Source organism: Danio rerio, chromosome 5 (genome assembly GCF_052040795.2).
Source record: "Danio rerio strain M-AB ecotype USA chromosome 5, GRCz13ab, whole genome shotgun sequence".
In the NCBI taxonomy this organism is placed as follows: domain Eukaryota; kingdom Metazoa; phylum Chordata; class Actinopteri; order Cypriniformes; family Danionidae; genus Danio; species Danio rerio.
Genome location: NC_141025.1, coordinates 45,035,806 through 45,048,004, shown reverse-complemented (window position 1 = coordinate 45,048,004; position 12,199 = coordinate 45,035,806). Strand labels below are relative to the sequence as shown.

The 12,199-nt window shown below is 45.0% G+C and overlaps 1 long non-coding RNA gene and 15 other non-coding genes across 16 annotated transcripts in view; 11 read left to right on the top strand and 5 right to left on the bottom strand.

Moving 5' to 3' along the window:
• Window positions 1-12,199, top strand: part of LOC148679708 (uncharacterized) — an 890,299-nt gene that overhangs the window by 7,434 nt on the left and 870,666 nt on the right. The window lies entirely within an intron of this gene.
• Window positions 309-424, top strand: LOC137495800 (U5 spliceosomal RNA). The gene has a single exon (XR_015492390.1). It is a non-coding gene; the product is annotated as a U5 spliceosomal RNA (small nuclear RNA).
• LOC137495790 (U5 spliceosomal RNA) lies at window positions 1,530-1,645 on the top strand. Its single transcript, XR_015492313.1, has one exon. It is a non-coding gene; the product is annotated as a U5 spliceosomal RNA (small nuclear RNA).
• On the bottom strand, window positions 1,980-2,051 carry trnad-guc (transfer RNA aspartic acid (anticodon GUC)). Its single transcript has one exon. It is a non-coding gene; the product is annotated as a tRNA-Asp (tRNA).
• Window positions 2,668-2,783, top strand: LOC147844335 (U5 spliceosomal RNA). Its single transcript, XR_015492394.1, has one exon. It is a non-coding gene; the product is annotated as a U5 spliceosomal RNA (small nuclear RNA).
• LOC147844334 (U5 spliceosomal RNA) lies at window positions 3,891-4,006 on the top strand. Its single transcript, XR_015492351.1, has one exon. It is a non-coding gene; the product is annotated as a U5 spliceosomal RNA (small nuclear RNA).
• On the top strand, window positions 5,116-5,231 carry LOC147844333 (U5 spliceosomal RNA). The gene has a single exon (XR_015492332.1). It is a non-coding gene; the product is annotated as a U5 spliceosomal RNA (small nuclear RNA).
• Window positions 5,566-5,637, bottom strand: trnad-guc (transfer RNA aspartic acid (anticodon GUC)). The gene has a single exon. It is a non-coding gene; the product is annotated as a tRNA-Asp (tRNA).
• On the top strand, window positions 6,340-6,455 carry LOC147844331 (U5 spliceosomal RNA). The gene has a single exon (XR_015492331.1). It is a non-coding gene; the product is annotated as a U5 spliceosomal RNA (small nuclear RNA).
• trnad-guc (transfer RNA aspartic acid (anticodon GUC)) lies at window positions 6,790-6,861 on the bottom strand. Its single transcript has one exon. It is a non-coding gene; the product is annotated as a tRNA-Asp (tRNA).
• On the top strand, window positions 7,563-7,678 carry LOC147844329 (U5 spliceosomal RNA). Its single transcript, XR_015492312.1, has one exon. It is a non-coding gene; the product is annotated as a U5 spliceosomal RNA (small nuclear RNA).
• LOC147844328 (U5 spliceosomal RNA) lies at window positions 8,788-8,903 on the top strand. Its single transcript, XR_015492330.1, has one exon. It is a non-coding gene; the product is annotated as a U5 spliceosomal RNA (small nuclear RNA).
• Window positions 9,238-9,309, bottom strand: trnad-guc (transfer RNA aspartic acid (anticodon GUC)). The gene has a single exon. It is a non-coding gene; the product is annotated as a tRNA-Asp (tRNA).
• LOC147844326 (U5 spliceosomal RNA) lies at window positions 10,012-10,127 on the top strand. The gene has a single exon (XR_015492329.1). It is a non-coding gene; the product is annotated as a U5 spliceosomal RNA (small nuclear RNA).
• trnad-guc (transfer RNA aspartic acid (anticodon GUC)) lies at window positions 10,462-10,533 on the bottom strand. Its single transcript has one exon. It is a non-coding gene; the product is annotated as a tRNA-Asp (tRNA).
• LOC147844324 (U5 spliceosomal RNA) lies at window positions 11,235-11,350 on the top strand. Its single transcript, XR_015492311.1, has one exon. It is a non-coding gene; the product is annotated as a U5 spliceosomal RNA (small nuclear RNA).

Genomic DNA, 12,199 nt, shown 5'->3' with positions numbered 1-12,199 from the left:
CTTCTGCTAGTTGTAGGCAACCTCAAAACTTTTGGCTGTTACCAAGGACTGGGCTGTAAGCTGTCTGATGGCCTGGTCACACAATTCTGCATGCTCTTTGTTTAAACCTCAATGCTGCTGTAAACTGGATATATTTGTCTTAACCAAAGACTGCATCTCTTTCTGTCTGACATCATTCTGTACTGCGAAATGCTTTGATGCCTTCCTTTCAACAAAGTAGGATTACAGGGCCAACGTGCCTTGCAGTCACCCTTGCCGAACATTGTGCTGTGTCAGGCCAACTGCTCTGATTAAGCAGTATAGTGCTATAGCTCGAGTTTCTCTTCAATCACGCTCAAATCTTTCGTTTTTTACTAAAGATTTCCGTGGGGAGGAACTATTGTGAGTTTTGTTTATTTTTGGGTGCTCTGCTATCTGCAGAGCTGCATTAAGATGTTGAATTGCAGAATGAGATGTGGAAGAGTGTTTGTGTCAGTAGATCAACCTAGACAGAATGGTTGTTATCAATCCGGCGATCAAATGAAGTTGCTCTTAGCTCATTCTCTAAAGCGCAGCAATCTTGGATCTGTGTGTCTTTTTCTCCCTCTCTTCACAATTGCAATCTTTGGAACCACAGCAAAAAAGCGAGTGAGCAAAATCGAGCTCTTTTTTACCACAAGAAGGACATGGCCAATATTGTATGGTGGGTTTGTTTCTTTGGACAGCTTTATGCTTAAGTCTGAGGTGGGGTAAGGAGTTCAGCGTCTTGAAGAAAATGCCTCCCCATCAGGGAATCGAACCCCGGTCTTCCGCGTGACAGGCGGAGATACTGTCCACTATACTAACGAGGATCACTTATGCATGAATGTAAACTGTTCAGCTGCACTATTATGTTGAGGGTGCCTGAGAGCAAAAGGCTGCAAGTTTCTTCCGACGAACGTCGCACTGTGGGCTTGTTTTTCTTGGACAGATTCATGCTGAAGCTCAAGTTTTTGAGAGGAGTTTAGCATCCTAAAAAAAGCACCCCCTGGCAGGGAAGCGAACTCTGATCATCCTGGTGACACATGGAAATACTGTCCACTATACTAACAAAGACTAGCGTGCTGTTGGATATGTCAAGCGTGGGTGGACACTTTCTGCCAGCAGTCTTACCAAACCGAAGCCAAGCCATTCCTCCTTAAGACAGGCAGAGTCAGACATGTAATAAAAACAACGACCGATGGGTTCAGTCCAAAGGGCAAACTGTAGCTTCTGCTGGTTATAGTCACCCTCAAAACCTTTGGCTGTTACCAAGGACTGGGCTATAATCTGTCTGATGTCCTAATAACACAATTTTACATGGTGACATCACTGCAGCTGTGAACATGTGGATATATTTGTCTTAACCAAAGACTGCACCTCTTTCTGTGTGACCTCATTCTGTACTGCGTAATGCTTCGATGCCTTCCTTTCAACAAAGTAGGATTACGAGGCCAACGTGCCTTGCAGTCACCCTTGCCGAACATTGTGCTGTGTCACGCCAAGTGCTCTGATTAAGCAGCATAGTGTTGCAGCTCGAGTTTCTCTTCAATCACGCACAAATCTTTCGCCTTTTACTAAAGATTTCCGTGGGGAGAAACTATTGTGAGTTTTGTTTATTTTTGGGTGCTCTGCTATCTGCAGAGCTGCATTAAGATGTTGAATTGCAGAACGAGATGTGGAAGAGTGTTTGTGTCAGTAGATCAGCCTAGACAGAATGGTTGTTATCAATCCGGCGATCAAATGAAGTTGCTCTTAGCTCATTCTCTAAAGCGCAGCAATCTTGGATCTGTGTGTCTTTTTCTCCCTCTCTTCACAATTGCAATCTTTGGAACCGCAGCAAAAAAGCGAGTGAGCAAAATCGAGCTCTTTTTTACCACAAGAAGGACATGGCCAATATTGTATGGTGGGTTTGTTTCTTTGGACAGCTTTATGCTTAAGCCTGAGGTGGGTTCAGGAGTTCAGCGTCTTGAAGAAAATGCCTCCCCGTCGGGGAATCGAACCCCGGTCTTCCGCGTGACAGGCGGAGATACTGTCCACTATACTAACGAGGATCACTAATGCATGAATGTAAACTGTTCAGCTGCACTATTATGTTGAGGGTGCCTGAGAGTTTTTGAGAGGAGTTTAGCATCCTAAAAAAAAGCACCCCCTGGCAGGGAAGCGAACCCTGATCATCCGGGTGACACATGGAAATACTGTCCACTATACTAACAAAAACTAGCGTGCTATTGGATATGTCAAGCGTGGGTGGACACTTTCTGCCAGCAGTCTCACCAAACCGAAGCCAAGCCATTCCTCCTTAAGACAGGCAGAGTCAGACATGTAATAAAAACAATGACCGATGGGTTCAGTCCAAAGGGCAAACTGTAGTTTCTGCTGGTTATAGTCACCCTCAAAACCTTTGGCTGTTACCAAGGACTGGGCTCTAATCTGTCTGATGTCCTAATAACACAATTTTACATGGTGACATCACTGCAGCTGTGAACATGTGGATATATTTGTCTTAACCAAAGACTGCACCTCTTTCTGTGTGACCTCATTCTGTACTGCGTAATGCTTCGATGCCTTCCTTTCAACAAAGTAGGATTACAAGGCCAACGTGCCTTGCAGTCACCCTTGCCGAACATTGTGCTGTGTCAGGCTAACTGCTCTGATTAAGCAGCATAGTGTTACAGCTCGAGTTTCAATCACGCACAAATCTTTCGCCTTTTACTAAAGATTTCCGTGGGGAGGAACTATTGTGAGTTTTGTTTATTTTTGGGTGCTCTGCAATCTGCAGAGCTGCATTAAGATGTTGAATTGCAAAACGAGATGTGGAAGAGTGTTTGTGTCAGTAGATTAACCTAGACAGAATGGTTGTTATCAATCCGGCGATCAAATGAAGTTGCTCTTAGCTCATTCTCTAAAGCGCAGCAATCTTGGATCTGTGTGTCTTTTTCTCCCTCTCTTCACAATTGCAATCTTTGGAACCGTAGCAAAAAAGCGAGTGAGCAAAATCGAGCTCTTTTTTACCACAAGAAGGACATGGCCAATATTGAATGGTGGGTTTGTTTCTTTGGACAGCTTTATGCTTAAGCCTGAGGTGGGGTAAGGAGGTCAGCGTCTTGAAGAAAATGGCTCCCAATCGGGGAATCGAACCCCGGTCTTCCGCGTGACAGGCGGAGATACTGTCCACTATACTAACGAGGATCACTTATGCAAGAATGTAAACTGTTCAGCTGCACTATTATGTTGAGGGTGCCTGAGAGCAAAAGGCTGCAAGTTTCTTCCGACGAACGTCGCACTGTGGGCTTGTTTTTTTTTTGGACAGATTCATGCTGAAGCTCAAGTTTTTAAGAGGAGTTTAGCATCCTAAAAAAAGCCCCCCCTGGCAGGGAAGCGAACCCTGATCATCCGGGTGACACATGGAAATACTGTCCACTATACTAACAAAGACTAGCGTGCTTTTGGTTATGTCAAGCGTGGGTGGACACTTTCTGCCAGCAGTCTCACCAAACCGAAGCCAAGCCATTCCTCCTTAAGACAGGCAGAGTCAGACATGTAATAAAAACAACGACCGATGGGTTCAGTCCAAAGGGCAAACTGTAGCTTCTGCTGGTTATAGTCACCCTCAAAACCTTTGGCTGTTACCAAGGACTGGGCTCTAATCTGTCTGATGTCCTAATAACACAATTTTACATGGTGACATCACTGCAGCTTTGAAAATGTGGATATATTTGTCTTAACCAAAGACTGCACCTCTTTCTGTGTGACCTCATTCTGTACTGCGTAATGCTTCGATGCCTTCATTTCAACAAAGTAGGATTACGAGGCCAACGTGCCTTGCAGTCACCCTTGCCGAACATTGTGCTGTGTATGGCCAACTGCTCTGATTAAGCAGCATAGTGTTACAGCTTGAGTTTCTCTTCAATCACGCACAAATCTTTCGCCTTTTACTAAAGATTTCCGTGGGGAGGAACTATTGTGAGTTTTGTTTATTTTTGGGTGCTCTGCTATCTGCAGAGCTGCATTAAGATGTTGAATTGCAGAACGAGATGTGGAAGAGTGTTTGTGTCAGTAGATTAGTCTAGACTGAATGGTTGTTATCAATCCGGCGATCAAATGAAGTTGCTCTTAGCTCATTCTCTAAAGCGCAGCAATCTTGGATCTGTGTGTCTTTTTCTCCCTCTCTTCACAATTGCAATCTTTGGAACCGCAGCAAAAAAGCGAGTGAGCAAAATCGAGCTCTGTTTTACCACAAGTAGGACATGGCCAATATTGAATGGTGGGTTTGTTTCTTTGGACAGCTTTATGCTTAAGCCTGAGGTGGGGTAAGGAGTTCAGCGTCTTGAAGAAAATGCCTACCCGTCGGGGAATCGAACCTCGGTCTTCCGCGTGACAGGCGGAGATACTGTCCACTATACTAACGAGGATCACTCATGCAAGAATGTAAACTGTTCAGCTGCACTATTATGTTGAGGGTGCCTGAGAGCAAAAGGCTGCAAGTTTCTTCCGACGAACGTCGCACTGTGGGCTTGTTTTTTTTTTTGGACAGATTCATGCTGAAGCTCAAGTTTTTGAGAGGAGTTTAGCATCCTAAAAAAAAGCACCCCCTGGCAGGGAAGCGAACTCTGATCATCCTGGTGACACATGGAAATACTGTCCACTATACTAACAAAGACTAGCGTGCTGTTGGATATGTCAAGCGTGGGTGGACACTTTCTGCCAGCAGTCTCACCAAACCGAAGCCAAGCCATTCCTCCTTAAGACAGGCAGAGTCAGACATGTAATAAAAACAACGACCGATGGGTTCAGTCCAAAGGGCAAACTGTAGCTTCTGCTGGTTATAGTCACCCTCAAAACCTTTGGCTGTTACCAAGGACTGGGCTCTAATCTGTCTGATGTCCTAATAACACAATTTTACATGGTGACATCACTGCAGCTTTGAAAATGTGGATATATTTGTCTTAACCAAAGACTGCACCTCTTTCTGTGTGACCTCATTCTGTACTGCGTAATGCTTCGATGCCTTCATTTCAACAAAGTAGGATTACGAGGCCAACGTGCCTTGCAGTCACCCTTGCCGAACATTGTGCTGTGTCAGGCCTACTGCTCTGATTAAGCAGCATAGTGTTACAGCTCGAGTTTCTCTTCAATCACGCACAAATCTTTCGCCTTTTACTAAAGATTTCCGTGGGGAGGAGCTATTGTGAGTTTTGTTTATTTTTGGGTGCTCTGCTATCTGCAGAGCTGCATTAAGATGTTGAATTGCAGAACGAGATGTGGAAGAGTGTTTGTGTCAGTAGATTAGCCTAGACAGAATGGTTGTTATCAATCCGGCGATCAAATGAAGTTGCTCTTAGCTCATTCTCTAAAGCGCAGCAATCTTGGATCTGTGTGTCTTTTTCTCCCTCTCTTCACAATTGCAGTCTTTGGAACCGCAGCAAAAAAGCGAGTGAGCAAAATCGAGCTCTTATTTACCACAAGAAGGACATGGCCAATATTGTATGGTGGGTTTGTTTCTTTGGACAGCTTTATGCTTAAGCCTGAGGTGGGGTAAGGAGTTCAGCGTCTTGAAGAAAATGCCTCCCCGTCGGGGAATCGAACCCCGGTCTTCCGCGTGACAGGCGGAGATACTGTCCACTATACTAACGAGGATCACTCATGCAAGAATGTAAACTGTTCAGCTGCACTATTATGTTGAGGGTGCCTGAGAGCAAAAGGCTGCAAGTTTCTTCTGACGAACGTCGCACTGTGGGCTTGTTTTTTTTTTGGACAGATTCATGCTGAAGCTCAAGTTTTTAAGAGGAGTTTAGCATCCTAAAAAAAGCCCCCCCCTGGCAGGGAAGCGAACCCTGATCATCCGGGTGACACATGGAAATACTGTCCACTATACTAACAAAGACTAGCGTGCCTTTGGTTATGTCAAGCGTGGGTGGACACTCTCTGCCAGCAGTCTCACCAAACCGAAGCCAAGCCATTCCTCCTTAAGACAGGCAGAGTCAGACATGTAATAAAAACAACGACCGATGGGTTCAGTCCAAAGGGCAAACTGTAGCTTCTGCTGGTTATAGTCACCCTCAAAACCTTTGGCTGTTACCAAGGACTGGGCTCTAATCTGTCTGATGTCCTAATAACACAATTTTACATGGTGACATCACTGCAGCTTTGAAAATGTGGATATATTTGTCTTAACCAAAGACTGCACCTCTTTCTGTGTGACCTCATTCTGTACTGCGTAATGCTTCGATGCCTTCATTTCAACAAAGTAGGATTACGAGGCCAACGTGCCTTGCAGTCACCCTTGCCGAACATTGTGCTGTGTATGGCCAACTGCTCTGATTAAGCAGCATAGTGTTACAGCTCGAGTTTCTCTTCAATCACGCACAAATCTTTCGCCTTTTACTAAAGATTTCCGTGGGGAGGAGCTATTGTGAGTTTTGTTTATTTTTGGGTGCTCTGCTATCTGCAGAGCTGCATTAAGATGTTGAATTGCAGAACGAGATGTGGAAGAGTGTTTGTGTCAGTAGATTAGCCTAGACAGAATGGTTGTTATCAATCCGGCGATCAAATGAAGTTGCTCTTAGCTCATTCTCTAAAGCGCAGCAATCTTGGATCTGTGTGTCTTTTTCTCCCTCTCTTCACAATTGCAGTCTTTGGAACCGCAGCAAAAAAGCGAGTGAGCAAAATCGAGCTCTTATTTACCACAAGAAGGACATGGCCAATATTGTATGGTGGGTTTGTTTCATTGGACAGCTTTATGCTTAAGCCTGAGGTGGGGTAAGGAGTTCAGCGTCTTGAAGAAAATGCCTCCCCGTCGGGGAATCGAACCCCGGTCTTCCGCGTGACAGGCGGAGATACTGTCCACTATACTAACGAGGATCACTCATGCAAGAATGTAAACTGTTCAGCTGCACTATTATGTTGAGGGTGCCTGAGAGCAAAAGGCTGCAAGTTTCTTCCGACGAACGTCGCACTGTGGGCTTGTTTTTTTTTTGGACAGATTCATGCTGAAGCTCAAGTTTTTAAGAGGAGTTTAGCATCCTAAAAAAAGCCCCCCCTGGCAGGGAAGCGAACCCTGATCATCCGGGTGACACATGGAAATACTGTCCACTATACTAACAAAGTCTAGCGTGCTTTTGGTTATGTCAAGCGTGGGTGGACACTTTCTGCCAGCAGTCTCACCAAACCGAAGCCAAGCCATTCCTCCTTAAGACAGGCAGAGTCAGACATGTAATAAAAACAACGACCGATGGGTTCAGTCCAAAGGGCAAACTGTAGCTTCTGCTGGTTATAGTCACCCTCAAAACCTTTGGCTGTTACCAAGGACTGGGCTCTAATCTGTCTGATGTCCTAATAACACAATTTTACATGGTGACATCACTGCAGCTTTGAAAATGTGGATATATTTGTCTTAACCAAAGACTGCACCTCTTTCTGTGTGACCTCATTCTGTACTGCGTAATGCTTCGATGCCTTCATTTCAACAAAGTAGGATTACGAGGCCAACGTGCCTTGCAGTCACCTTTGCCGAACATTGTGCTGTGTATGGCCAACTGCTCTGATTAAGCAGCATAGTGTTACAGCTCGAGTTTCTCTTCAATCACGCACAAATCTTTCGCCTTTTACTAAAGATTTCCGTGGGGAGGAACTATTGTGAGTTTTGTTTATTTTTGGGTGCTCTGCTATCTGCAGAGCTGCATTAAGATGTTGAATTGCAGAACGAGATGTGGAAGAGTGTTTGTGTCAGTAGATTAGCCTAGACAGAATGGTTGTTATCAATCCGGCGATCGAATGAAGTTGCTCTTAGCTCATTTTCTAAAGCGCAGCAATCTTGGATCTGTGTGTCTTTTTCTCCCTCTCTTCACAATTGCAATCTTTGGAACCGCAGCAAAAAAGCGAGTGAGCAAAATCGAGCTCTTTTTTACCACAAGTAGGACATGGCCAATATTGAATGGTGGGTTTGTTTCTTTGGACAGCTTTATGCTTAAGCCTGAGGTGGGGTAAGGAGTTCAGCGTCTTGAAGAAAATGCCTACCCGTCGGGGAATCGAACCCCGGTCTTCCGCGTGACAGGCGGAGATACTGTCCACTATACTAACGAGGATCACTCATGCAAGAATGTAAACTGTTCAGCTGCACTATTATGTTGAGGGTGCCTGAGAGCAAAAGGCTGCAAGTTTCTTCCGACGAACGTCGCACTGTGGGCTTGTTTTTTTTTTTGGACAGATTCATGCTGAAGCTCAAGTTTTTGAGAGGAGTTTAGCATCCTAAAAAAAAGCACCCCCTGGCAGGGAAGCGAACTCTGATCATCCTGGTGACACATGGAAATACTGTCCACTATACTAACAAAGACTAGCGTGCTGTTGGATATGTCAAGCGTGGGTGGACACTTTCTGCCAGCAGTCTCACCAAACCGAAGCCAAGCCATTCCTCCTTAAGACAGGCAGAGTCAGACATGTAATAAAAACAACGACCGATGGGTTCAGTCCAAAGGGCAAACTGTAGCTTCTGCTGGTTATAGTCACCCTCAAAACCTTTGGCTGTTACCAAGGACTGGGCTCTAATCTGTCTGATGTCCTAATAACACAATTTTACATGGTGACATCACTTCAGCTTTGAAAATGTGGATATATTTGTCTTAACCAAAGACTGCACCTCTTTCTGTGTGACCTCATTCTGTACTGCGTAATGCTTCGATGCCTTCATTTCAACAAAGTAGGATTACGAGGCCAACGTGCCTTGCAGTCACCCTTGCCGAACATTGTGCTGTGTCAGGCCTACTGCTCTGATTAAGCAGCATAGTGTTACAGCTCGAGTTTCTCTTCAATCACGCACAAATCTTTCGCCTTTTACTAAAGATTTCCGTGGGGAGGAGCTATTGTGAGTTTTGTTTATTTTTGGGTGCTCTGCTATCTGCAGAGCTGCATTAAGATGTTGAATTGCAGAACGAGATGTGGAAGAGTGTTTGTGTCAGTAGATTAGCCTAGACAGAATGGTTGTTATCAATCCGGCGATCAAATGAAGTTGCTCTTAGCTCATTCTCTAAAGCGCAGCAATCTTGGATCTGTGTGTCTTTTTCTCCCTCTCTTCACAATTGCAGTCTTTGGAACCGCAGCAAAAAAGCGAGTGAGCAAAATCGAGCTCTTATTTACCACAAGAAGGACATGGCCAATATTGTATGGTGGGTTTGTTTCTTTGGACAGCTTTATGCTTAAGCCTGAGGTGGGGTAAGGAGTTCAGCGTCTTGAAGAAAATGCCTCCCCGTCGGGGAATCGAACCCCGGTCTTCCGCGTGACAGGCGGAGATACTGTCCACTATACTAACGAGGATCACTCATGCAAGAATGTAAACTATTCAGCTGCACTATTATGTTGAGGGTGCCTGAGAGCAAAAGGCTGCAAGTTTCTTCTGACGAACGTCGCACTGTGGGCTTGTTTTTTTTTTGGACAGATTCATGCTGAAGCTCAAGTTTTTAAGAGGAGTTTAGCATCCTAAAAAAAGCCCCCTCCTGGCAGGGAAGCGAACCCTGATCATCCGGGTGACACATGGAAATACTGTCCACTATACTAACAAAGACTAGCGTGCCTTTGGTTATGTCAAGCGTGGGTGGACACTCTCTGCCAGCAGTCTCACCAAACCGAAGCCAAGCCATTCCTCCTTAAGACAGGCAGAGTCAGACATGTAATAAAAACAACGACCGATGGGTTCAGTCCAAAGGGCAAACTGTAGCTTCTGCTGGTTATAGTCACCCTCAAAACCTTTGGCTGTTACCAAGGACTGGGCTCTAATCTGTCTGATGTCCTAATAACACAATTTTACATGGTGACATCACTGCAGATTTGAAAATGTGGATATATTTGTCTTAACCAAAGACTGCACCTCTTTCTGTGTGACCTCATTCTGTACTGCGTAATGCTTCGATGCCTTCATTTCAACAAAGTAGGATTACGAGGCCAACGTGCCTTGCAGTCACCCTTGCCGAACATTGTGCTGTGTATGGCCAACTGCTCTGATTAAGCAGCATAGTGTTACAGCTCGAGTTTCTCTTCAATCACGCACAAATCTTTCGCCTTTTACTAAAGATTTCCGTGGGGAGGAGCTATTGTGAGTTTTGTTTATTTTTGGGTGCTCTGCTATCTGCAGAGCTGCATTAAGATGTTGAATTGCAGAACGAGATGTGGAAGAGTGTTTGTGTCAGTAGATTAGCCTAGACAGAATGGTTGTTATCAATCCGGCGATCAAATGAAGTTGCTCTTAGCTCATTCTCTAAAGCGCAGCAATCTTGGATCTGTGTGTCTTTTTCTCCCTCTCTTCACAATTGCAGTCTTTGGAACCGCAGCAAAAAAGCGAGTGAGCAAAATCGAGCTCTTATTTACCACAAGAAGGACATGGCCAATATTGTATGGTGGGTTTGTTTCATTGGACAGCTTTATGCTTAAGCCTGAGGTGGGGTAAGGAGTTCAGCGTCTTGAAGAAAATGCCTCCCCGTCGGGGAATCGAACCCCGGTCTTCCGCGTGACAGGCGGAGATACTGTCCACTATACTAACGAGGATCACTCATGCAAGAATGTAAACTGTTCAGCTGCACTATTATGTTGAGGGTGCCTGAGAGCAAAAGGCTGCAAGTTTCTTCCGACGAACGTCGCACTGTGGGCTTGTTTTTTTTTTGGACAGATTCATGCTGAAGCTCAAGTTTTTAAGAGGAGTTTAGCATCCTAAAAAAAGCCCCCCCTGGCAGGGAAGCGAACCCTGATCATCCGGGTGACACATGGAAATACTGTCCACTATACTAACAAAGTCTAGCGTGCTTTTGGTTATGTCAAGCGTGGGTGGACACTTTCTGCCAGCAGTCTCACCAAACCGAAGCCAAGCCATTCCTCCTTAAGACAGGCAGAGTCAGACATGTAATAAAAACAACGACCGATGGGTTCAGTCCAAAGGGCAAACTGTAGCTTCTGCTGGTTATAGTCACCCTCAAAACCTTTGGCTGTTACCAAGGACTGGGCTCTAATCTGTCTGATGTCCTAATAACACAATTTTACATGGTGACATCACTGCAGCTTTGAAAATGTGGATATATTTGTCTTAACCAAAGACTGCACCTCTTTCTGTGTGACCTCATTCTGTACTGCGTAATGCTTCGATGCCTTCATTTCAACAAAGTAGGATTACGAGGCCAACGTGCCTTGCAGTCACCTTTGCCGAACATTGTGCTGTGTATGGCCAACTGCTCTGATTAAGCAGCATAGTGTTACAGCTCGAGTTTCTCTTCAATCACGCACAAATCTTTCGCCTTTTACTAAAGATTTCCGTGGGGAGGAACTATTGTGAGTTTTGTTTATTTTTGGGTGCTCTGCTATCTGCAGAGCTGCATTAAGATGTTGAATTGCAGAACGAGATGTGGAAGAGTGTTTGTGTCAGTAGATTAGCCTAGACAGAATGGTTGTTATCAATCCGGCGATCGAATGAAGTTGCTCTTAGCTCATTTTCTAAAGCGCAGCAATCTTGGATCTGTGTGTCTTTTTCTCCCTCTCTTCACAATTGCAATCTTTGGAACCGCAGCAAAAAAGCGAGTGAGCAAAATCGAGCTCTTTTTTACCACAAGTAGGACATGGCCAATATTGAATGGTGGGTTTGTTTCTTTGGACAGCTTTATGCTTAAGCCTGAGGTGGGGTAAGGAGTTCAGCGTCTTGAAGAAAATGCCTCCCCATCGGGGAATCGAACCCCGGTCTTCCGCGTGACAGGCGGAGATACTGTCCACTATACTAACGAGGATCACTTATGCAAGAATGTAAACTGTTCAGCTGCACTATTATGTTGAGGGTGCCTGAGAGCAAAAGGCTGCAAGTTTCTTCTGACGAACGTCGCACTGTGGGCTTGTTTTTTTTGGACAGATTCATGCTGAAGCTCAAGTTTTTGAGAGGAGTTTAGCATCCTAAAAAAAAGCACCCCCTGGCAGGGAAGCGAACTCTGATCATCCTGGTGACACATGGAAATACTGTCCACTATACTAACAAAGACTAGCGTGCTGTTGGATATGTCAAGCGTGGGTGGACACTTTCTGCCAGCAGTCTCACCAAACCGAAGCCAAGCCATTCCTCCTTAAGACAGGCAGAGTCAGACATGTAATAAAAACAACGACCGATGGGTTCAGTCCAAAGGGCAAACTGTAGCTTCTGCTGGTTATAGTCACCCTCAAAACCTTTGGCTGTTACCAA